General features: G+C 36.9%; 1 pseudogene; it reads left to right on the forward strand.

Annotated features, from left to right (window-relative positions):
* Positions 1–16,855: 16,855 nt before the first annotated feature.
* Positions 16,856–16,972, forward strand: LOC114234346 (small nucleolar RNA SNORA5; annotated as a pseudogene).
* The last annotated feature ends 8,874 nt before the right edge of the window (positions 16,973–25,846 follow it).

Below are 25,846 nucleotides of genomic sequence, written 5' to 3' on the forward strand. Positions count from 1 at the left end.
GGAATAAGCCTACAACCGAGGTACGTGCCTTTGACCATAATCAACGGGACCCTTCCATCGGTAACATTCTATCCATTGAGCCAAACTGGCTAGGGCATAATTCTTTTTTAAAAAATCCTTACCCAAAGATATGTTTTTATTGATTTTTAGAGAGAGAGGAAGGGAGGGAGGCAGGGAGAAACATTGATCTGTTGCCTCATGTACATGCCTGGACCAGGGATTGATCAAACAACCCAGTTATGTATCATTTCAAGAGAGTCGAACCCCGCCCTAGCTGGTTTGGCTCAGTGGATAGAGCATCGACCGTGGACTGAAGGGTCCCTGGTTCGATTCCAGTCAAGGGCACATAACCAGGTTGTGGGCTCAATCCCCAGTAGGGGGCGTGCAGAAAGCAGCCAATCAATGATTCTCTCTCATCATTGATATTTGTCTCTCCCTCTCCCCTCCTCTCTGAAATAAATAAAAATGTATATTAAAAACAAAAAAAGAGAGTCGAACCCCCAACTTTTTGGGAGGCATGGGATAATGCTCCAACCCACTGAGCCATCTGGCCAGGGTACTTTTTCATAATTCTTAATTAAAGTTCCTCCTTTACACATTGTTTCTTTTAAAAATATGTTGTACTTTTTTAACTTCATATGTACCTTTCTGAAAATATACAGGTTAATATTGGGAGTTACCTTCTGCTTTCTATATTTTTTTCTTTTTCTTCTTTACATCTTTTCCTTTTTTCTTCAGTCTCTGCCTTTTAGGTTAAGGGCTTTCCTGAGATACTTAGGAAATTTGTCTAGTTATAATTAAGATTGAGTTGCTAAAAACAGAAAAGGTCTTTATAAGATCAGTACCTTGATAGAGCTACTTGACTTATAGGCTTCACAGTGAATAAATGGGTGAAGAATTGGCTGTTTGTTGAATTACTTCTAAATGTGTCAGTGAGTAAATTTTCTTGATAGTAATCATTTAGTTGTTTTCCTTGGAGTGAGGAATAGCCAGGGATCCAAGACTAAAACTGGGAAGTGAGTCAGGGTACACTTTATTATGTGGAGTTTTAATCAATCTCTCTGTTCTTAATAAGATATTGGCTCTTCCTTTCAATCAGGCCTACAGTCACCTACTCCATAGTATCTCTGGTTCTCACCTTGGGGGAATGAAATCTCTGCTTTTCATGTAGGTGGCAGAGAGGATCTGGTTTCTAACAACTCCTTGTGCAAATTTTTAGTATCTTCTATTTTTTTAATCTCATCATATTGCCTTTTTTGAGAAATAAGTTGGATCTCCCTGAGTTTTTGTAGTATTTAGGATGAAAAATTACTAGATTACTAGGTTAATAATGGCAGATTTTGTAATTAAAGAAAACACTATAATTTCAAGAGAAACATCAAAAGTGCTTTATTAAAAGTAATGTCCATCACTAGCTACAAATTTCCCCATCCTTCAGGTAATTTGTGGATACCGTCCCAATAGAACTTTTCTTGTTTTGAGGCAAACCATTCAGAGACCCAATTTTCTACCTCATACGTTTTGAAGTGCTGCTCAGAGAGTGCGTTTGCCATCCATCGGAACAAGTGGTAATCTGAAGGAGTAAGGTCTGGTGAATACAGCGGGTGGGTTAATACTTCCCAGGCAAGATCTTTTAACGTGTCTTTAACTGGTTTTGAAGTGTGTGATGGTGCGTCATCATGAAGCAAAATTACTTTGCCATGTCTTCTGGAACATTCTGATCACTTCACAATCAAAACGTGGTTCAAATTGATTATTTCTTGTCAGTAGCGATCAGTATTAATGGTTTCACCTGGTTTTAGAAGCTCATAATACACCACACCTTCCTGATCCCACCAAATGCAGAGCATTGTCTCCTTTCCAAAGCGATTTGGCCTTGCAGTCGATGTTGATGGCTGACCTGGATCAACCCATGGTTTTGTATGTTTGGGATTCTCAAAATAAACCCACTTTTCATCTCCAGTCACAATTCAATGCAAAAAAGACTTTCTTTCATGCCGTTGAAGCAACATTTTACTGATGACTTTTTGGTTTTTCATTTGTCTTTGGTTCAGTTGATGTGGCACCCATTTTCCTTCCTTTAAAATCTTTCCCATTGCTTGTAAATGATCGGAAATTGTTTGCTGAGCAACGTTGAATCTTTCTGCAAGTTGTTTTTGACTTTGACATGCATCTCCATCAAATAATGCTTGTAAGTGTTGGTCTTCAAACTTTTTTGGTTGACCTGGACATTCTTTGTCTTTCACATCGAAATCATCACTTTTAAATGTTTAAACCAGCATTCACAAGTATCTTGAGATGGAGCATGTTCACCATAAGCTTCCTGAAGTATATGATAACTTTTTCTTCAAAATAAAGTAATGAATTAAAACTTCCCGCAAATGCTCCTTTTTTTGCCATGAAATTTGACATTTTTAAGTGTAAAAATATTTATGATGTTAACACCTTCAGCAAATTTGCCATATGAAGTTTTGAAGCTTGCTGTCAATACAACAAAATAGCATACATATCAAATTACATATATATCAATATATGTGTAACTCCATCTATTGAAAAAAATCTGCATTATTAACTGGTATGCCCAGTAACTTGTTTCTTGTTGGCTTCCCTGTCTGATTGCACACATAAGATCCAAGAACATTAAACACTAACTGTGTGCTAGTTCCACTTTCTATTCTGCTATTGCATACTTGTCTGTTTTCTTTATCGCTGTAGGTTTTTACCATTGCAGTTTCTTTAGTATGATTTTAGTGGGGTTGAGAAGAAAAGAGAGATAAGATTCTCTTTTTAATTTACCACATTTTCGTGAAGTTCTGCATAGTAATTTATTTCACAAAGAACATATTTTAGTTTAGTAATCATGTACTGGTTCTTGAGATGTGTTATTTTGTGTATATTTGCAGTATACTTAGGAATATTATTCATTCTCCTACTTGTCATTAGGTATAGGCTTCATAGAAATTATTATTAAAGTATTTTATTTGCCCAACTTGATATTAAACATTTTTTCAGTGGGTTCAGCTGAACATGCTTTAAGTGTATTTCTAAGGATTCCAAATACAAGAATATTTTTTATCAGCTTAAATTTAATCAGAGATAGAGAATTTACTATAGGCAGGCCAAGTAAAAACTAGCTATTAAAAATTATTGGAAGAACTATGAATGAAAAGGGCAAGTCACCAGCAGATTCTAGGAATCCAGGGTACTTCAGGAATCAAAGGGAGTTTCCAATAATTATTTCAGCTCCCAACAATATTGAAGTGGATCATACACTAAAGGCTGCCAAGAAGGCATAGGCGAAATGTCACATCTAGATCTTGTGAGGCCTACAAATCTTCTGTTGTCAAAGGAGCAATGGCATCTGTTTGTATGTCTCTCTCAGGTAACTATCTGTGGTGAAACCCTTAACTCCATAGTGTTCCATGTGCTTCTTCAGGGAATTCCCTATTGTACAAGGTTTAGTACTTAGGTTTTCATATTCAAAACTTGTTCATATTAGTGTTCCAGAGGTGTCCCCTTGTGGGATGGTAGCTTGTGTTAACAAAGTTCTCAAGAGACTGATGTATCAATCATAATCAAATACTCTTAAATTACAATAAAAACTATAACTGCTCAAGAGAATAGATAATATCAGCAGTCTGACCTTTGCCCTCAATCCCCATGAGCAAGCCACTCAGGAAGCTGAATTATCAGAAGGTTGCTGGTTGAACATGAAATCAACAAGGGGAGTTAATGATATGATTTGAATATGTAATGGCAGGAGGCTGAGGTAGCCTGATGCTTCTATTGTAACAATAACAATTATAGTCATATGCCTTCTAGAAAGATCCAGTAATCAAATTGGCTCCCGTGAATGTTGCCTGTAAGAGGCTCTGCCAACATTAGGTTTCACAGAGAATTTAAAAGTCTCATCAAGATTCTTTCTGATTGTCACGTTCATTTTTTTTATGTCAATCCAGTGAATAAGGTTGATATTAAGTTTTTCTAACTCTGAAGAAATTGTTTTGGGAAGTATTCGGATGTAATTATTTTATTCCCTTTTTATTTTTTAATGAAAACTGAAAATCCTTGCTATCAAATTCATCTATAATAGACACTAAATATGAAGTTTGTATTAGTATCTCATATAAACTTTTATGATAGCTTTTATTGAACATTTTAACTTATAATTACTTACAAGGCTCTCTTACCTTGACTGAATATTTTGAAGAGGGAACCATGTCTCATTCACTTTTATTTAGCACATATAGGTGTTAAAAAGTTGATTGAATGAATTAATAAGTGGTTGAATAATAGCCAACGTAAGAAGTGGCTGCACATTAATTAATATGATTTTGCCTTGGAAGGTATTTAAATAGAAGTTGGATGGACACTTGTTAAAGATACTATAGGGACAAGCCCAATGTCCATGTTCATGTTTAGTTTTGTGAATATTTTCAAAATTCTCAATTATCTTAGAAACTTCAACGGAATCTAATAATATGTTTAGGGAGGAACAGTTGCTGGCAAAGAATGGTGACATAGTAAAAAAAAGAGAAGAAAGTGGCTAACACCCTAACATTAAGTAACTACTTATTTTATTTAATTTATTTTAACTTATCCAGTTTTATTGACATACAACATTTTGTAAATTTAAGTGGTGAAATGTGATGATTTGATACATGTATATAATGCAAAATGATTACCACAATAAAGTTAGTTATTACATCAATCCCATCACACATTTACCTTTTGTTGTGTGTATGAGAACATTTAATATATACTCTATTAACAATTTTCTTTTTTTTTACTTTTTAAATTTTAATCTTTATAGTTCAGATTATTACAGATGTTCCTTCCTCCCCTCTATAGCTCCCCTCCACCCGGTTCCCACCCTCTACCCTGTCCTCCCCCTCCCCGCACTGTCCTCATCCATAAGTGTAAGATTTTTGTCCAATCTCTTTCCGCACCCCCCACATTCTCTTCCCCCCAAGAATTGTCAGTCCACTCCCTTTCCATGCCCCTGATTCTATTACATTCACCAGTTTATTCTGTTCATCAGATTTTTTATTTATTTGATTTTTAGATTCACTTGTTCATAGATATGCATTTGTTGTCACTTTGTTGTTCATAATTTTTTATCTTTACCTTTTTCTTCTTCTTCCTCTTCTTAAAGAATACCCTTCAGCATTTCATATAATACTGGTTTGGTGGTGATGAACTCCTTTTGTTTTTCTTGTCTTGAAGCTCTTTATCTGACTTTTAATTAAAAATGACAGCTTTGCTGTCTAAAGTAATCTTGGTTGTAGGTTCTTGCTATTCATCACTTTGAATATTTCTTGCCACTCCCGTCTGGCCTGCATAGTTTCTGTTGAGAAATCAGCTAACAGTCATATGGGTACTTCCTTATAGGTAACTAACTGTTTTTCTCTTGCTGCTTTTAAGAATATCTCTTTGTCTCTTGCCCTTGGCATTTTAATTATGATCTGTCTTGGTGTGTTCCTCTTTGGATTCCTCTTGTTTGGGGTTCTCTGTGCTTCCTGGACTTGTAAGTCTATTTCTTTCACCAGGTAGGGGAAGTTTTCCGTCATTATTTCTTCAAATAGGTTTTCAATATCTTGATCGCTCTCTTCTTCTGGCACCCTCATAATTTGGATGTTGGTATGCTTGAAGTTGTCCCAGAGGCTCCTTACACTATCTTCATATTTTTGGATTATTTTATCTTTTTGCTCTTCCAGTAGGGTGTTTTTTTTTGCTTCCTCGTATCTCAAATCTTTGATTTGATTCTTCGGATCCTCTAGTTCACTGTTGAATCTCTGTATATTATTCTTTATTTCAGTCAGTGTATGCTTAATTTCTGACTGGTCCTTTTCCGTTCTTTTTTTTTTTTTTTTTTTTGGCATTCTCACTAAGATCCTTGAAGGTCTCACTAAGTTCCTTGAGGTCTCACTAAGTTCCTTGGAGGTTTTTAGAAGATTCTTGAGTAACCTTATAACTGTTATTTTGAACTCTATATCCAGTAGTTTGCTTTCCTCCATTTCTTTCATTCGTGACATGTTTCTTTGTTTCTGCATTTTGGCTGCTTCCCTGTGTTGATAATGGCTTTGTGTGCTAGGTGTCCTATAGGGCCCAGTGGCTCAGCCTCCCCAGTCACCTGAGCTGGACTCTCTTGGTGCATCCCTTTCTTGGCTGTGTGCAGTCTTGTTGTAGTTAAGCCTTGGTTGCTGTTGGTATCACTGGGAGAAATTGACCTCCAGGTCCATTGGCTGTGAGGACCAGCTGTGTCTACAATGGAAGGACTGCTGTGCAGGAGACACCCTTATGGGGCAGGCCTTGCTTCATTGGGGCTTTGGTGCTCACTGAGTCTTCCCCTTGAGAGTGTCACTTATGGATGTGAAGAGTTATAATCCGGTATGATCTCACACTGACCACTGCGTATAACTGGCCCTTGGATCTCCAAGGAGGTGCAAAGTCAGCCACTGCCTGAGGCCACCCAGCAGGAGCTACAGAGAGATCTGCAGATTCCTCCTCTTTGTAAGGAGTTTGAAAGTGCCCAGATGAGGCCCAGCTATGAAGCAAGGCAGGTTGCTGCTCCCAGCCTTGGGCCTTCTTTTGGAAGCTCTGGGGCTCTATGACCCAGCTGCAGTTTGACAGGTTTTAAGCTGAGAAAGGATAGACCATTCATATACAAAAGCCACTGTGCACAGCTTGGGTGTGGTTGTAAGTTGGGTGGGGTGGGGTCTCTGGGAATCACCAGGGCAGAGTAAATAGCAATGGCTGCCAGTCAGCCCTACACAGGAGAGGTCTCTGTGTCTCCACATCTGGCACCCCAGTGCAGAAACAATGATTGCTGGGAGCACCTCTGAGAGAAAGCGGCCCTTGTGTTCTGGCCGGATGCCAGACAGTCCAGTTTCTCCCTGTATGAGTCTGGGTCCCCAGCGTCTTGCCTGGACCTGGAGTTCAGAGCAATTAGGAGCTTGTATCTCCTTCCCAATTGAAAAAAAAACAACAACAACAGCGCACCCAGTTGCCAGTCCGTTCCGTGTGCGCCTCTGCACCTCCTACCTGTCTCAATGCGCTTTTTTCTTTCCTTCTAGTTGTAGAACTTCACATAGCCAGCTTTCCCGTGGTTCTGGATGATAGTTGTTTTGTCTTTTAGTTGTAGTTTTGATGTGGTTGTGAGCAGCAGCAAGAACAGGTGTTTATCTATGCCACCATCTTGGTTTTCCTCAAAGCTAATCGCAATTTTTTTTTTGTATTTCTTACATGCAATAAACATTAATATTTCAAGAAAAATGATTTTAAATGTAATAATATTACCAAAACTGTACTAACATACTATAATATCATAAAAGTTGTAGGAAATATTAAAAATCTGCAAATAACAGCAATTTTCATGTATACAATATAGTATTGTTAACTTGTCACCATGCTGTACATTATATCCCCATAATTTATTATCTTATAACTGATAGTTTATAGTCTTTACCAACATCTCTCTATTTTCCCCACCCCACCCCCTGGAACCATCGTTTTACTCTGTTTCCATGAGTTCAGCTTTTTTAATTTTATACATAAGTGAGATCACATAGTACCTTTCTTTCTCTGTCTGACTTTTTCCACTTAGCATAATGTCCTCAAGTTTTATCCATGTTGTTGTAAATGGCAGCATTTCATTCTTTCCCATGACTGCATAGAGATATTACACCTACACAACACACACCCACACACACGCACACGCACACACACACACGCACACACATTTTCTCTACCAATTCATCCATTAATGAACACAGGTGGTTTCCCTGTCTTGGCTATTGTGAATAGTGCTACAATGAACATGGGGGTACAGATATCACTTCAAGATAGTGGTTTCATTTCCTTTAGATAGATACTGAGAAGTGGGAATGCTGGATCATATGGTAGTTTTACTTTCAGTTTTGGTAGGAACCTCCATACTGTTTTCTATGGTGTCTGTACCAATTTACATTCCCACCAACAACTTGTACAACTATTCTCCTTTTTCTTCACCTTCTTGCTGGCACTGGTGTTTTGTCTTTTGGTAATAGCCTATCTGAGAGAAGATATCTTATTCATGTTTTGATTTTCATTTTCCTAGTGATGAAATATGTTGAGCATTTTTTAATGTATTAGTTGGCAATTTGTATGTTTTCTTTTGAATAATATCTCTATTCAGGTCATTTCCCCATTTTTAAATCAGATTATTTGCTTTCTTTTGTTATTGAGTTTTATGAGTTCCTTACATATTTTGGATATTAACTCCTTATTAGATACATGGTTTGAAAATATTTTCCCCTGTTTCCGTGGTTGAATTTTCATTTTTTTTGATTGTATCTTTTGCTGTGCAGAAAGCTTGTTAGCTTGATGCAGTTACACTTATTGATTTTTACACTTGTTTCTTAGCTATTGCTGTCATGCCCAAGAAAATCATTGCAAAGACCACTGTCAATACCTCTTTATTATTATTCTACAGAAGTTTTTTGGTTTCAAGTCTTATATTTCAGTCTTTAATTTAATTTGAATTATTTTTTGTGAGTGTTGTAAGATAGAGATCTAATTTCATTCTTTTGCATGTGAATATCCAGTTTTCCTAACATCATTTATTGAAGAGTCTGTCTTTTCCCCTTTGTGTGTGTGTTTTGGCTGCCTTGTCAAATATTAGGTTAATGACCATATACATCAATTAATTTATTTCTGGCCTCTCCATTATGTTTCATTGAAACATGTGTCTCTTTCTATGCCAATATTATACTATTTTGACTATGATAACTTCATAATATAGTTTGAGATCAGCAAATGGGATGCAACTAGCTTGGTTCTTTCTCAAGATTGCTTTGGCTAACTAGGGTCTTTGTGGCTCCATATGAATTTTAGCATTGATTTTTCTATGTGAAAAATACCATTGGAATCTTTATAAAGATTGCATTGAATCTATAGATGACATTTTAATAGTATTAATTTTTCTAATTCATTTTATTTGTATTTTCCTTAATTTGTTTCATCAGTGTCTTATACCTTTCAATGTAGAGAACTTTCACCTTTTTGGTTAAATTTGTGCTTAAGTATTTTATTGTTTCTGATGCATCATCATTTATGTATTATCAACAGCTGCTTTTGACCACAAAGAGTTCAATCACTGCAACATAGAATATAGAGTGCAAAGCTAAAACTTATTATTAAACCATAGTAATAATTTCAGTTTTTGTCTTCAATATGAGAGTATTATTAGTATAAATGGATATAAAAAAAAAGGATTGGGTTGAGTTAGTGACTGAATGCCTGAGGTGAGATGGAGCTGGCTTCATTAAGCAGAGGAGTGTCCTGAAACACAGTTCTACATAAGAACATGCCTAGGAAGATGGTGATGTTCCAAATACATGAAAGGACACTGGAATGGTTTAGGATACTTTTTAGATGGAGAGCACAAACTGTACGAGTGTTGGCTTAAGGCAGTGGTTGGCAAACCGCGGCTCGCGAGCCACATGTGGCTCTTTGGCCCCTTGACTGTGGCTCTTCCACAAAATACCACGGCCTGGGCGAGTCTATTTTGAAGAAGTGGCATTAGAAGAAGTTTAAGTTGAAAAAATTTGGCTCTCAAAAGAAATTTCAATCATTGTACTGTTGATATTTGGCTCTGTTGACTAATGAGTTTGCCAACCACTGGCTTAAGTGATTTAGTTAGGAGAAAGAGGGAGTCAGAAAAAGGTCAAAAGCCTGCAATTCAGAAGGTATTTGAGAGCCTTCTGAAGTTGTATTTGCATGCCTGACACAGAGAAAGGGCCAGTAAAGAGAGGGTAACAAGAATCTAAGGGAGATGGTGGAAGATGCATGGACTGCAGGCTGAAATCATGGTGTTGAAACTTACTCACTATGAGATCCTGGGCAAATAATTTACCCTCACCACAATCATGTATGGTTTATAAGAGTGTGATGACGACTAAATTATATATAAAAGATCAGTTAATTTCTTCCTTTTCTCATCGTGCCTCCATCCTTCTTCTCCATCCTCTCTGGAATCTTTTCTTCAATCTCTTTGATGTCTACACTTTTCTTCAGGTGTTGGATGCTTTGTAAAATGAAGGTATGGAGGGGAGAACAAGAAAATGGTGCTGGATTATCCAGGGACACTTGGAGGGGAGGAGCAGCTGAGAGCCTAACTTGGGAATCTCTCACTTCCCTACAGCTCAGCATCTCTTCTTAATGTACTTTATGCAGACTCTACTATCTTATTGCTAATTCCTACCAATTTGTTCCCTATTACTAACCCCAGCACTATTTGAAAGTTTCTTAACAGAAATTGACTAGCTCTGTTTTACCTTTTTTTTTTTTTAATCCTCACCCAAGGATAGAGACACATTGATTGGTTGCCTCCTGCAAGTGCCCTGACCAGCATCAGGAATAGAACCTGCAACCCAGGTACATGCCCTTGAACAGAAATCAAACCTGTAACCCTTCAGTGCATAGGCCAACACTCTTAATGCTGAGCCACACCGGCCAGGGTTTGACTAGCTCTGTTTTAGATTACTTCCCCCATCGACTCTCACCATTCCCCAAGTGGAATCTTGTTTTTGTAAGGTTTGCTGAGGATAAAAATGTACATTCTGTCCTTTCTTACATTTGTTTCTCTTGAGAGTCAATATTTGGGCCTGACCAGTATTTCAAATAAACAATTATGCTGTTTCTTCTGAATTTGGACAACATCCATATTTGCAGCGTTGTCACTGGACTGCAAAGCAACCAAAAGAAGGTACCTGGAGCCTCGCTTTCTCCTTTGGCAGCCGCCACTGCATCTGCTACGTGTGGTGGGTCTGGCCTCACTGCAGACTTCCCCCAACGTTTTGATGAGAGTGGGACCAGTGGATTATTTTTAGAATCCAAAATTAATTTAGCAATCAAATGATTACTGTTTTTAAAAACAATATTTAGAGTTGTGCTAGATACACAAAAGCAAAACATGTCCTCATTGTATATTTACACAGTCAGAAATGTGTATGCAGAAGCAGCTTAATTTTTCAGTATGTTTATGGAAAAATCCAGCACCAGTCTTATTTTTTTTCAGCTATTTTCTATGGGCCAACTTCAAAAACATTTTATTTTCCCACAAAACCCACTGGGACATTTTTTAGGTCTATAAAATAAAAGGATAGTGTTGGAGAACATGGGGAATCTGGCTTTTCTCTTGAACATCTCCTTTTACTTTATTCATTGCCAGATTATATGGATGGCTCATTCACCTAATTCAGGCAGCAGCTTTTGTTGGTTTGTTGTCTAAGTGTCTTCTATGTGCCGGACAAGGTGGACACGTATCATCTCACTTTTGGGGTGCTTGAGGTCTGGCATGCTAGACAGACATTACATATACAGGGGTGGGCAAAAGTAGGCTTATAGCTGTGAGTATGGGAAACAAATTAATAAAGCTGTTACAATAATTACAACTTGTGTGTCTTTTTCTGTACATACATCAGTAACGTACTTTTGGCAACTCTGTGTAATTTATGATGATGATAGCCCAAGTACAGCTAATATGAAAGCATTTCACAGAGGCTTTCTTTCCCTACCTTTCCCTGATTGAAAGAACGTTTTCCCAAGAAAGTGATTTTTAAGCAGAGCCTGGAGGATGGGAACACTTGCTGTGAGCGGCTTTCCAAGCAGGAGGAAGAGTAAGGTGTTCACAGGCCCATTAGAAGCTTTAGCAAAGGATGGTGAGGGTGGCAAGGGAAGCGGTCAGAGGCCAGAAAGGCATGGAAAGTTGTACAAAGAAATCTGATATTTTTGTTATTGGGTTTTATTTCTGTAGTGTTTTGCCATTTTCAAAGTACTTGCACAGAATACCATTTGGTTGACCTAGATCTTGAGTTCAGGTGGGATGATCAGAGGAGAGAGGGCTATCTGTATTTGAAACATAAATCTAGTTACTTGAAAGAACTCTTTCGCCAGTTTGTTTTTAATTTTGAGAGCACGTAGTTGGAGAAATATGTAGAACATGGTTTAGGTCCAAATTTAGTACTCTGTTCTCTATAATAATAGCTAACGTTTATGTCTAAGTACTTATGTATATTAATGTACTGAATCCTCTTATTCTTACAAGAAAGGTACTATTATTATCCAACATTTTAAGAACTGAAAAAGAGACGTGCTCAAGGTCACGCAACTGGTACATATCAGAGGTGGAATCTAGATACAGACGTCTGCTCCAGAGCTCCCACATGAACTATAATGTGTTATAGCCTGGCCTATGGTTTTGTTTTTTGCTCCTGTCTAAACACTAATGCTTTGCCTTTTGTTATAAGCCTTATCCATGTGTCTTCATTATTCTAGGTTCTTCTGTAAAGTCTCAGATATTCTTTTAGAATATAGCTTTCAATTAAGCTAAAAAAGGAAAATTTGACATATACTGGATATATACATCCATATTAATATCAGGATGAATTATAGTTGATTTACTTGTTAAAGAGAAGATATATTTTTGTCAGTGCCATAGTTAAGTAATAAAGATCTGTACTTAGAAATCAAAAACTGATTATTCTCTCTTCTGAGTTGTACTTTTATATAGAAACATAATATTCTTCCTTTGTTCCAGAGGTCTCTATGAGTCAGAGGTAAGTCAAAGATGTCATGTAGTCTCTATTTTGGAACACTTTAGAACATACTTCTAAACAGTATAATTCATTCTTCTTGACCTTCCAGTGACTCCTTCCAAACTGTCAATTTATGTATGTATGAGAATCAGTAGAGTACAAATGTTTTTATTAAAAGTTTACCAGATTAGAAAAAGAATGTGATTGGAACTCAGTGTTATTTTGAGTCTAATAGTTTTATATTTATAGAGTCAATCATTATTTGATCAATGAATATTTATTAAGTAGCTACTATGTTACAGATTACTGTGAAGACTGCAGAATTCATGACGATCTAAATAGTTATGGTCTCTCACTTCATAGAGATTCAAATTCTGTATAAAGGATAGACATTAAATAATTATGAGTATAGTAACTAGTAAACAGAAGTACAGAAGAAGGTAAAATACATTGATGATATTGATTTCAGTCTGTTTTACCTCTAATATTCTACACCTCACTTATACACGAGTAAGGAAATGTGTGTTCTCATCCTGAGTATTTGTGTAACCTGAGGAAAGCCAGGGTATTATAATATTCATGAAATGGAGCTATAATACCTCTCTGTATTTTGTTTACCCCCATTTAAAACAACAAGACAGGGAATATACAGGATGATCTAAGTTAATTGTTCTCAAACTTGCATTTCTTCAAATAAGTTTCTGAAATGCTATGAATGTGCATCAGGATAAGCTGGAGAATATGAAATCATAGGGTTATGGATCGCTTTACCTTCTCCACAGTGTTTCTGACTGAGTAGGTCTGGAGCTACTGAGATCTTTGCTTTTTTAGCAAGTTCCCAGGTGATGCTGATGATGCTGGTATTGGGACCACACCTTGTGAACCACTGGCCTAGGCAACCTTGAAGAAAACCTTTATCTCTGAAGTACTATATACTGTAGCAAAAGGGCTATCTGAAGAAGCTTCCATAAGCTAGTATTTTGGTAACTGTTCTCCTCTATGGAGTGAGTTTATAATAAATTTTTCTTAAAGTTCTAGTTGTTTAATAGTTCTAATCATATTGTAAACTATTAGGAATGATTACAGGCAGTCATAGAACTCAGTGCCAATAAAATGGACCCATCAAATCCTTTAACCCACAAGGTCTTGAAGAGATATTTTGAAGGAAATCCAATTAGAGTTAGGTCAACTTGATAAATTTATAATGTGAAGATTCTTTAGTCATAGTCAGCCATGCCAGTGATAATGAACAAAAATATAACACTTGTCAGCCCTGGGGAGAAGAAACAGTTGAATTAAGAGGCAGTATTTTGAAGTTGATATAAAAAATGATTTTCAAAATATTTGAGTCACAGTATTTCCAGTGTCTCAGCATAGTTTTTGAATTTTCTTTAAATATATGTGAGGATACAGTTGTAAAAATTGTGAAGAATGAAACAAAAATCAGTTCTTATGCAAAATACACAATTTGGCTAAAGCAGTGAAAAGGGAGATACAAACCTATATAGACATAAGGTAAGACTTTTCTGACAAGTTTTAAGTAAAATAAATTAATAATCAATACATGTTTATCAGAACCATACTATTTTAAACTCAGCATGGTAAATCAATCTTTGGGTCCTAATTTTCTGTTTCTAAATTGAGAAGTCTGGAATTAATAACTTCTAATAACCTTTCTGGCTTTAAATTTTTACTACCCTTTGTGCTAGACATGAGAGGATTAATATTTATTTATTGAATTGTGTTATATTTGATGATAAGCCTGCTGGCCAGCAGCCTTTGAATGAAATGTTTTTGGCGAGACTTTCGGTATTGGTGTACAAATTATTGTAAATTACATTCTCCTGCTGAGATAAAGGCATCATCTCTGTTCTTGCTTCCCTCACCTTGAACTTGCTTCTCTCTGTTTCTACTTAGCGATTATGCGATTCAAACAATTTGTAGAACAGATCAAAATCTAAGACAGATTTCAACTTGAATATTTTATTTGCATGACTACAATGAAAGCCATGGTTATAAAAATAACTGGTTTATTTTCTTTCAATCAAATAACATGGACTTTTGATTTCTTCAGTTGGGAATTAGAATTACATAGAATATCTGCCCTAATACTGTTTCAGAGACTGACCAAATGCATGTTAGAGTAAATGGAGGACTTTGGCACATTACAAATCTAGATGGAAAATGTGGATAATACAGTGTTAGAGTTGTAAAGGATATTAGAGATTATCATAATCAAAACAGTCATTATATAAGTGAGACAACTGAGACTCATAGAGTTTAACATCTTTTTAGAATCATAATTATATGTTTTATTGGGCTAACTTGCTTCACCTCGGAAGTTAAGGGCAGGAGCATAATTATTTACTAAATCATACTAACCCAAAGAAAGATGGTATAGCTTACTTAATGTTTAGATAATATCCTCTTAGGCAAAATTAATTGCTAATTTTGTATCACCATAAAATACTTGACAGCTACACACAGAGAAAATGACAAATCTACCTGAGGAAAGCCAGGGTATTATAATATTAATGAAATGGAGCTTCTATGCATCTTTCTCATTATTGATATATCAAGTAGATAAAATCATTAATGAGAGTAAGAAAAATTCAAACAATAAAATATAAAGAACATACATAGATACAAATATTGAATCATGTTGTACACTTGACACTAATAAAGTGTTATATGTCCATTATACCTCCATCTAAAAAGGGAATATAGACAGGCAGAAAAAATTTAAAAATAAACTTCAAGTGCCGCAATAATATTGCTAAATGGCTTTTTATTGCAATGAATCAGAGAAGATGAGGCAAAGGATTTAGAGAAGAATTTTGTTTTCTGCAGGAAATAATACCTGAATTGTGTCTTAAGATATGATGTTAATTAGTCTGAGAGAATGGGAAAAGTACAAATGAACAGAGAAACATGTGGAATGGCACAGTAATTAGAGAACTATGAACAATGCAATGGGAGCAAAAATAATGACTTAAATGGTGAGAGTTGAAAAGAGAGCTAGATAAGGTTTACTGCACAAAGTTCCTGGAAGATAGTATTACAGAAATTGAATTCTAACTTGTAAGTTATTGGGATTCACTGAAATGTTTAAGCAAGAGAATGGCAATTTCGAATCACCAAGACCATCGCTCTTGTAGCTAAAGTTGAGGAGAACAAAAACGATCATGCTAGATAGCAGTAAATCAAGTTGGAGTCAGTCCTATCCCTACCAAGATATGACACAGGAGAAAAAGGTTAAGGAAGAAGGATTATGAGTTGAGCGTGTTGATTTTGAATTATCTGTGCTATCAAAAGATGGAAATCTCAAGCAAGTATTTAGATATAAGAGTTATAGAATTCAAGAGGAAACTTTTTCTGTAAGATATTTATTTAGGAGTTATATGTTTAAAAAGGATACACATAAAACATTTGACCCAAGAACATTTAGACATTTTTTTCAAGTATAATGGGAATTTATATAAGTATGCTATCAATGTCCTAAAGCAAGGCTCAAACATATTAAGAATGTTATTTTTACACTTTCATTTTCTAACCCAAAAGGAATTGTTATAAGTCAATAATAAAAAGTTAACAAAAAGCATATATTGGGAGATTTTCAAAACATACTTCAAAATTACACATGGATACAGAAGTGTTCTACTAAAATTTTAAGGAACAATTAATCTCAATGTAATCCAAAACTTGCAGAGAATAAAAAATGTGAGAATACTCCTCATATTTTATCAGGGTAAAAACTCTTCAGAACAAAACCCAATGATTAGAGTGCAAGTAGGAAAAATACAGATCAAACTCACTAAATATAGATGTAAAACCATAAAAAAGAATCAGCAAAAACCTATCAAAATATACAATGGTTATATTGGGTTTATATAAGGAATGCAAGAAAAGTTTAATATTAGAAACTGGTTAATTTTCTATTTTAATACCCTTTTAATATATTTATTAAAAATTAATTCAACATCTACTAATGATTAAAAATCTTAAACTAGGATAAAAAGGAAAAATCCTTAACCTGATAATAGCTATCTACTGTAACTTATAGCAAGGATCATACTCAGTGATGAAATGTAAAAAAGATTCTCTGTAAAATCAGAAAGTGTCATGATATTTCTTCTACTATTCTGGGTAATGGAGGAACTAGGCATTGCAGTTAGACAAGAAAAATAAAAATACAGACATGAGATAAAGAGATGTAATGAAATCTATAGACCAACTTTAGAATCAGAGACTTCAGCATTATTCTTGGTGTTTTTAATCTCAGTATTAAAAAATCAGTGATAGGCACTGGCCCAGAAGGCTGCCACAGAAACACTCTGGCGCATGGGCCCTGATCCCCTCTGCTGGGCCTCGGATAAATTTGGCTACAGACATCAAGGAAATAAATAAATAAATAAATAAATAAATAAATAAAAATAAATAAAAAATCAGTGATAGTCTCATACACCAGTAATACCAATTTATCTCAGGAAAAATCCCAGCTATAATAACAACAATAAGCCATGGGGTTAAGGAATTCATGTAATGAGCACACAGACTTATTTTGGAGACATGTATAAATTACTGAGTATTAAAGAAGACAGAACAAAATGAAAGAGTAAATAATATCCATGAATGAGCATACTCAATATGTCAGAAAATGACAGTTCTCCTAATATGGATCTACAAATTTAATGCAATGCAATGAAAACATAAACAGGTTTTGTTTTTGTGGAACTAGACAAACTGGTGCCAAAATCAATATGGATTAGAAAAAGGTCAAGAACAGGACTTACTCAAGAAAAACAAGGAAGGAAAATTTGTCCTATCAGATATCAATGCTTATTATCATTTTGGAATTTAAGCCATGTGGTCTCTCTGTTCATATGTGTTCTCTGGTTCACAATTATATCAGTAGGACAGAGGGAGCAATGGACATACCGAGGGGGTGTGGAGCAATGGGAGCGGTACACCTGGCAGTGAGGAGGATTTTGTGACTGACGTTGTTTAGAATTGCTTGTGGATGATAAAATTAAAAAGAATAAGTTAGAGTCGGTTTTAATTATTGTTTTAAATTTTTTGCTTTAGGCATCATATTGTCCAGCCTTCTTGTAGGCAGGACTGTGCCCGTTATACAACTTCGGTAAACCTAAAATACAGCAGATGTATGGAAGTTTAGTGTGAAACAAAGTATTATGTATTGGTGGAAAAATAATGGATTATGAAGTGTCAATTTTTCGTAAAAAATATCAAATTATGTTATAGAAAACATCTTTATAATTTCAGGGTAGGAAATTTTAGTCAAGACAGAAGCACAAACCCGTAAAGGAAAAGACTAGCACATTAAACTCTGCTAAGAAAAGGGATCAAATGTGTATCACAAATAGAAGGATGGGGAGAATATGTTACTTGGAAAAATTTTGTAGCCGGAACATATTAAAAATTCCAATGAGAAAAAAAATCAGACAACCAGTATAAAATAAGCACAGGATATGAACAGGCAATTCACAGAAAATGAACCAGAATAAGTCAATAAATATGTAAAGTGATATTCAACCTCACTAATTATTAAGGACTCACTAATAATTAAGGACCTACAAATAAAAGGAAAAATCAGGATATTTTACAAATAACAAATTACCTGAATTAAAAATTTAACAACAGAGACAGAGAAGCATCGATCAGACCGTCAAACCTTAGAGGGAAGGTAGGGGAGGGTGGGGTTAAGGGGGAGAGATCAACCAAAGGACATGCATGCATGCATATAAGCCTAACCAATGGGCACAGACACCTGGGGGGTGAGAGCATGAGTGGGGGGATGGAGGGGCAATGGGGCGATAAGGACACATATGTAATACCTTAATCAATAAAGAAATTTTAAAAAAATTTAGCAATACTTAAAAATTTTGGTAGGAATGTGAGGGAATGACAATTCTCAGAAAGCACAGATGGGCATGGCTGCTTTACAAAACTCTGGAGTACAAATTGGTGCAGCCACTTTGAAAAATATTTTATAAAACTGGGTTGAAAATGTCCCTGCTCTATGATCTAGTAATCTCACCCTGAGAAATATATTTTAGAGATGTTTTTCTTTTCAAACTTTTTTTTAAATCACAATACAGTAAAAAATATAGGTCGCATCAAAGTAGACACAAAGCACATAGAAATAATATAGTCCACAAAATATTGCTGGCTTCCTGCCATATTGCTATATGATCTTTAAATCAGGCCTACATACTCACAGTTCTTAGTCCTACTAAGCTTGGGTGATTCATATGACAAGTTTTGACTAATGACATACAAAGAAAAGGGATGTGTATCACTTGTGTGCTAAAACATGTAATTGCTAGTGCAAGATTTTCTATGTTTTGCCCTGACCGATTTGGCTCAGTGGATAGAGCGTCGGCCTGTGGACTCGAGGGTCCCAGGTTCAATTCTGGTCAAGGCCATGTACCTTGGTTGTGGGCACGTCCCCAGTAGGGGGTGTGCAGGAGGCCGCTGATCAATGTTTCTAACTCTCTATCCTTCTCCCTTCCTCTCTGTAAAAATATCAATAAAATATATTTAAAAAGAAAAAAAAAAAGATTTTCTATGTTTTTCTTTCTGTCATGGCAACTAGAAACTTTTGAGAGGTTTCTTGATCTTCCAGCCTCTTTCCTGGTATGAGATATAGAACAAAGCTCCCAGCCAACCCAAATGGACATATAAACTGACTTATAAATAGGTCTTTGAGTTTACAAACCAATAGATTTTGGAGGTTTGATCCTGCAGGATTGCATAGCCCATAATGAGCATTTCAATAGTCTTTTATTATGTGCAAGACCTAATACAACCAACCTAACACTCAGCAGAATAAAACAAAAACCACATATTTGCTCAGTATTCGGTATTCATGCATGGACCCAGCTGGGAAGTTAATTTCTTTGTCTTCTGCCTCATTTGTAGAAAAGCATCATCCTGCCAGGCCGGTGTGGCATCGACCCAGGAACCAAGAGGTTGTGGGTTCAATTCCCCTAAGGTACATGCCTGGATTGTGGGCTCAATTCCCAGTAGGGGGCATGCAGGAGGCAGACGATCCATGATGTTCCTCTCTCATCAATGTTTCTATCTCGCCCTCTCCCTTCTTCTCTCTCTAAAAATCAATGAAAGCATATATTTTGAAAAAACAAAAGAAAAGCATCTTCCTAGAGAGTGAGATGCAGCTGACTGACTGAAATTGCTTTCAGTCCTTTTTGTGGCACCTCAGTTCTGGTGGCCAGAGTAGCTAGATTTCTCTCTCTTCACTTGGACTCTCCAGAGGGCAATGGATGTCTTTATCTGGTGGCTCAGGGCTAAAAGCAGAACATGCCAGGCCTTTTCAGACCCAGGCTTCAGAACTTGGATAACACTTCATCCCATTCTCTTGGCCAAAAGAAGTCATAAAGCCTGGCTGTATTTAAGGGATGGGGTAATAGATATCATCACCTCTTGAAGGAGAGGGGACAAGAACATGCTGGGACAAAAGGAATTGTTGGTCATCGTCTGTGTAGGCAATCTACAGTATTATATGTTACAAACCCTGGTATTCTAGTCTATCAATCCCACTCTGTTTTATCCTCTCCTGTCATTTTTTAAATGATGGTCTTGATATAGGAAATTGCCCCGATAACACTACAGTAATTTTGACACAGTTTGATCAGCATTGCTCTAGAAATACCAGCAGACTTGAAACATGAGTATGGAAGAGTGCTATCATGTCCACTGAAGCATTATAAGAACAAAATTTGAAAACATCTTAAATGTCCCTCTATTATTATTTATTCATATAATAAAATACTGTTCATTGGTTTAAAATGAAGGAACAAAAAATAGGTTCACAGAGAGATAATAAGACGGTAGATAGATTTGATGGATACATGTTGAAGACAATGCTGAGTGAAAACACATTTCCATTTAAAACATGCAGCACAATAGTATTTAAAAACATGCAAAATAATCCTACATGTTATTTATGGATGTGCATATACACATGAACTTAATAAAAGCAGTTGCCTTCAGGGAGAAAGACAATAGAATGGAAATTAGTAGGGAAATAAATGGAACTTCAAATTTCTTATACTCTTCCCTTGTTTAAATTTGAATGAAAGCAATAACATTTCAGTATTTTAAAATTTCGGGATGTTCTTTCATTATTTTTATGAACTTGATTAATGACAAAAATAGGATACAGAAAAGTATTATAAAAACAATAGTGGAAAATATTTCTTTTTTTCAGATAATTATTCCCATTAAATATGTTTTGACTCATCCGAGAGGGGCGAGAAGTCTAGCTGGAGCACTGTCACTTGTCAAGAATGTAAGAACTTGGTCTGGTGGATGTTTATCCAAAAAGGCCAGTTGCAGAAAGAACTAGAAAGAGATTAGGCTTCGAGTTCTTAGAGAGACAAGGGATCAAAAGCAAGGAAGTCAACAGCAGTTGGTTATTAATCATTTAAGTGAATAAGGTGTCAGAAATGGGAGACAAAGCAATGCCAAACTTTCCAGCTGGGTAGGAAGTGGGATGGAGTTCAGAATCAGAGCAATGCCAGGAACCAAGGTGCACAGTTCCAACCTCTTCCTGAGAAAACAGATCTCAGCTGCATTGTGAGCTTGGTGAGCAGGTAGGCCTGCTTTCAATATCCTGGGCTGGGCTGGGTGGGGCAGGCAGAAATGCCTAATATAGTGTTTCATCCTGAATCAGATAGATCCTGTCAGAGTTTCTCAGGAATACTTTATTCAGCAACCAAGTGCCATGCATTGGGAATTAAGATGGGTGCCGAGAGTCTCCCTTGTGCAGAGCTAGAAGAAAAGGTGGTGATGACATGATTTCCTGTCCAGATAAGACACAGGCCACTTGTTCCCATCAGACAGAATTGGCAGTGGTGAGCCAGGGTAAGTGTGTTAGCTTGTCAGCTGGCTGTTGGGGCCTCTGAGACCCCATTGGCCTGCTTGTGGTTGCCTGTGCTTTCCTGACATGTTTAGTCTTCTCATTCCAAGGTAAGAGTGAGGTCATTTAGTGAGCCAAATCTGAGTGGAGGCAGGAGGCAAGTTGTCCATTTCATCTCTCTTTCTCTCTCTCTCATGATTTCTGAGAGAATTATGTGGATCCCAGGAGGTGTGCCTAAGGGAACATGAATTACTGGTGAATTGCCAATCAGGGTGAAGAAAGAGAAAATGTCAGGTAAATGTTATCTGTGTGTTGTTTGCTTAGACTTCTCCCTGAGGGAAGAGGGCTAAGTCATCGGAATTGAGTGAATAGTTTTGCAGGTCTGTAATTCTTCTCTGCTGACAACTGTCATTGTAACCTCAAACTTGACATTTAAAAAGCACAGTGCTAGAGAAACAGCCAGGGTTCCACAGTGACTAGCACTCTGCCCTGTTGCCGACCTCTTCCCGAATCTGTCACCAATGCACATTCTCTTCTTTTCTGTTGTGATCCAAGCTTTTCCCAATTTGTGCTTTTCCCCTGCCATTTCTCACTAATGTTTTCCATTGTTGTTTTATTAAGGCATGAGGACTCAAGAATGTTTTGAGAAGCAAAGTCACCATGTCCTCAACTCTTTATTTTAAAGGTTTTATATTGATTTGAGAGAGAGAGAGAAGGGAGAGAGAGTGAGAAACATTGGTGTGAAAGTAAAACATTGATCAGCTGTCTCTTGCACACCCCCTACCAGAAATCAAGCCAGCAACCCAGGCATGTGCCTTGACCTGGAATTGACTGACACCTAACCAAGTGAGTCACACTGGCCAGGGCATCAGTCCTTAATTCTTGATATAATTTTGGTGGGTAGTGAAGAGAGACAATCATCTGTCAGCAGCATTTTTTCTCTCCCTTTCTCTCTCTTGGAAAAATTAGTGGCTTACATATCTATCAGAAAAGTTGTTGTGATCTATGTTAGTTCTAGGTCATTGATATATTAATTAAAATACACATTCAAGATTACTAGGGTTTATGTTTTCTATAAAAAATAAATTGAGCTATTTTTTGCTACTCAGGAAATCTGTGAAGGAAACATAGGCTGGAAGGTGCTTCATGAAGAACAGATGCTCTGACTGAATGAAGCTTAGAAGGAGCATGCAGGTGGATGGCTTTGCCATTGAGGCTATCTTAATAATTTTTTTTAAAATTCAAGACAGAGAACTTTAGCTTCCAGAATGATGAAGTAGATGCACTTTTCCCTGTTCTTTTTGCTAAGTACAATTAAAACCCTGGGAATTAAAACTAAAACAAATATAATGAGACTCTAAAAGATGGTGAAAAGAGGACAGACTGGTTAGAGACATTAGGACCCAAAGATCAATAGTGGGGAGTTCTGAAAGTTTTCTTTTGCCTCCTAAATCTTAGGCTTGGAGCTGAAGAAACCAGTGCCAAGGGATGCCAACACTAAGCCCTGACAAAAGCCTATTTTCCCCAGCCAAAAGATGGGAAAGGGGCATTTTACCAAGTCAGAAAACTTTCAGACAATAACTTTTCTACTGCAGCGAAACACCACAGAACAAACGGGCCCCACCCCACCTTCTCAGGCTCTAATGCTATTGCTAAAAATTATATGGGTCTCTCCCTTTGAGTCCAGATGTGGCTTCAAGTGCCTTCTCAATACAGTGTTACCAGGTGATAACCAACACCCTCCCAAGACTGTCTGTGAGGGCCACCTGGCAGTAAGAAGTGAGAAGTTTCTCTCTCCCCCTGCTGATGAGGTATCAGCGGGGGTTGAGAGGAGTCAGGATTTAACCAAGGTCCAGTGGTCATGAGGCTCAATGAGAGCCACAGGGGCAAGTAACAAGGCCCTCCTACCCCTCCCAGAAGGGAGGTGGCAGTGGAGACCCAGTGGGGAGCTGAACTCAGTGCAGCCCAACATGTTGTTCCAATGTCAGTGTTCTGGTTGGAAATCGTACTATAGATGTACAGTATCTGGATATAACATGTAAGGTGTATCCATTGAAGGGTACATGAGACCTCTCTGTACTCATTTCCAACTTCTCGTGAGTTTGTAATTATTTCAAAAGCAAACGTTAGAAAAAGAAATACATGTATCACAAATTTGAATTTTTGCCTCCAACTTCATTTCCAATAAATTATTTCTCCTTTTAAATGAGAAATCAAGGCTGACTACATAATTACATTCCGAGATGAAAATATGTGCCTTTTTTATATCTGCTTTCCTTTACTACTCTGAACCTATATTAAAAGATGGTGGTACAGGAGGCAGCCAATCAATGATTCTCTCTAATCATTGGTGTTTCCACCTCTTTCTCCCTCCCCACCCTCTCTGAAATCAATAATAATAATTTTAAAAAAAGATGGTGGCCCTGCCTGGGTATCTCAGTTAATTAGAACTTCATCCTGATATGCCAAGTTTATAGGTCCGATCCCCAATCAGGTCACATACAAGAATCAACCAATGAATGCTTAAATAAGTAGAACAAAAAACTGATCTCTCTCTCATCAATAAATAAAATCTTAAAAAAAGGACTGTGCAAAATACACACACGTGTGTGCAGCCACTAATTAGTGACTATTTCCTAGGTAAAGTTCTGTAAGATGATTGACTTTTGTGGCAAAGTCTAGTTAATTGTGACCGAGGTCCTGGCAAATGGAATATTATTGGAAGTGATATCTATTTCTTAGAGTCTTGGCCCTGGAAATTCTCCCAGGTGATTCATCACTGTCTTTCTCCACCTGTAGCTGAGTGGAGAGTAGGTGTTCTAGAGCAGCGGTCACCAACCAATGGTCCATGGACCACTGGTGGCCCTTGAGGTCCGAATGGTTGGTGACCGCTGTTCTAGAGGAACCCTGAGCCTCAGGATGGAAGGGCCTGTATACCTGAATGATTCCAAGGAGCAGAGCATCCTTCTTCCCTTGCAACCAATTGGACTTGGAGTGAATAACTAACAAATTCCAGTTCTAAAAGCCATATAGGCCTTGGGATATTGGGGTGTCTCTGCTATTGGACTTTTAGTGATAATCATGAAAGGGTGGTAGTGGTGTTTGGCTCCTCTAGAGGCCAAAGATGTTGATATTTCAAATTATTTTTCAAATTTGGTACCTGACACTTCCTGGAGTTTACAAGGGAGTGAAGTTAGAGGAACAGGTTCTAGTTTAATATGTGTTACTTTGTCTTGAAAATGAGATTATGGGATTAGGAAATCTCCAAATTCCAATGCCAACAATCTTGAATATATGCATTTATATGAACTACGGCAGCACTTGATGACTCCTTTACTCATGAGAGACATTGCTAAAATATCACATGGGTCGTTACCTGTGAGCCCAGATGTAGCCTCCTACTCCTCAATGCAATGCTTCAGGCGACTGTTGCCAACTTGCTTGTATTAATAGAAGCAGTGAAACCTATTGGTCAGTGCTACTCTATATACCGACCTAAAAATAGCAGTTGGCTTTTGCAGGTAAGTGGGAGCAGGTCATGTAAGTGGTAAATGTAGTCTCCTCTAGCTTCTCTGAGATACATCATCCATTCTCCACTATCTCTGCTACCTCCCACACCTCTTCTCATTTTAAAGGATATTTGTGAGAGAAGTTATGGTTTTTCAGGAAAAGTTATAGATTTTAAAACCAAGGCTTGAAAATCTAAATATTATAGATTTTAAAACCATGCTCTAGAGGCACAGAAGGAGAAACAATCTTTAAGAAACATTAGAATTAGGTCATTTTTTATTTACACAAATGCAAAGGGATACCTTATATTTCATGCTCTAGAGACCAAAGACTCAGAGAAATATATTTGTGTATTTATTATTCACTAACTTCTTGAGGGGGTTTTGAAACCTGTCTTAGGCTGATTCTTTTGTGTGTGTGTGGCTAACAGTACTAGGGCTTACAATATTTATTTCTTCCTCATCTTATTACCATAGTGTCTATATATCATGGGAGGATTATCTTTTGTTATTTGTTATCATCCAAAAATCTGAATCAATTTAACAGAAGTGATCCATAACTCATTTTAGCACTTAATGAATGTCTTGTCAGTCACATGGGTTTCTCAATTCAAGGACTTCATTGCTAAGATTCTGAACCAACAATTCCTTGCCTGCCCTAGCCACCCTCACCAGCTGTCAGCCTTACCTGAACCAGTTGCTATTGGGGCTTCAAAGTTGACTCACGTTCAAAATCAGCAACAGGACAAAATTAACTTCCCAAGTGTCTTTTCTATTGCACAAACATATGTAAGAAATGCTTTTATTTAGCTTAGTGACATTTACTACCCAAGTACTTGACAAAACACCATGTTTAA

Source organism: Eptesicus fuscus, chromosome 13 (assembly GCF_027574615.1).
Source record: "Eptesicus fuscus isolate TK198812 chromosome 13, DD_ASM_mEF_20220401, whole genome shotgun sequence".
Lineage (NCBI taxonomy): Eukaryota > Metazoa > Chordata > Mammalia > Chiroptera > Vespertilionidae > Eptesicus > Eptesicus fuscus.